Genomic DNA, 943 nt, shown 5'->3' with positions numbered 1-943 from the left:
TCTATGGTCATAGTTTAGTCAACTAGTTTAAGGAACAAAATATATATTTAGTCACAGTTTATCTGAGAATATTTGGTTTTTTACCCAAGCCTTATCTACATAGCACATGGTAATTAAAAGTACCAGACTGGTGGAACTAACCTTATTGGATTTTTAACAGCCATAGTTTGTCGCCTATACTAATTTGGTCAGAGGAACTTAAAGGACAGGTTTTGCCTCTTGCCCTCCAAGGTCGACTAAGTCCCAGGGGACTATGGAACATCTCTCAAAATGTCTTGTAACTGTGGTGAGTTACCTTTCCTCTTGTTCAAGGAGGACATGGAGACCCAACAAGATGGACTTGAACCAGTGTCCAGTCTACAAAGAGGAGGGTCAACTTAGAGGAAACATCTTACTAATGCTTCCAAGTGAAGTCAGACATGGTCGAGCAGAACCTTTGGCTTATCTTCACATAGATGGAACTGGTAAAAGAAAGGAGCCAGGAGCTCCTCCCAAGCCCAGGTGACCCCTGAGGAACAGATCCTCAAATGACCTTAAGTATAAAAATAAATTGATTTATTTGGGCCAACTGTATGGTCTTAAACCCCCTTAAAGGAAAGTATAACCAAAGAGTAAAGTCATCAGTATATTTCTTTAAGAGTTCAAGGGATTACACTTCCCAGACATTAGGCTTAAGTCTATATGAAAAGTTATTTAGGGGCTGGAGAAATGACTCAGCAGTTAAGAGCACTGACTGCTCTTGCAGAGGACCCGGGTTCAACTCCCAGCACCCATATCGTGTCTACAAACCATCCTTAACTCCAGTTCCAGGGGAATCTGAAGCCCTCTTCTGACCTCCACGGCATTGCACGACATGGGTGCACTCACATACATGCAGGCAATACACTCATACGCATAAATAAATAAATAAATAAATAAATAAATAAATAAATAAAATAAATAA

This window comes from Nannospalax galili, unplaced genomic scaffold (genome assembly GCF_000622305.1).
Source record: "Nannospalax galili isolate Female #2095 unplaced genomic scaffold, S.galili_v1.0 scaffold75, whole genome shotgun sequence".
Classification (NCBI taxonomy): Eukaryota; Metazoa; Chordata; class Mammalia; order Rodentia; family Spalacidae; genus Nannospalax; species Nannospalax galili.
This window is presented reverse-complemented; position numbering follows the sequence as displayed.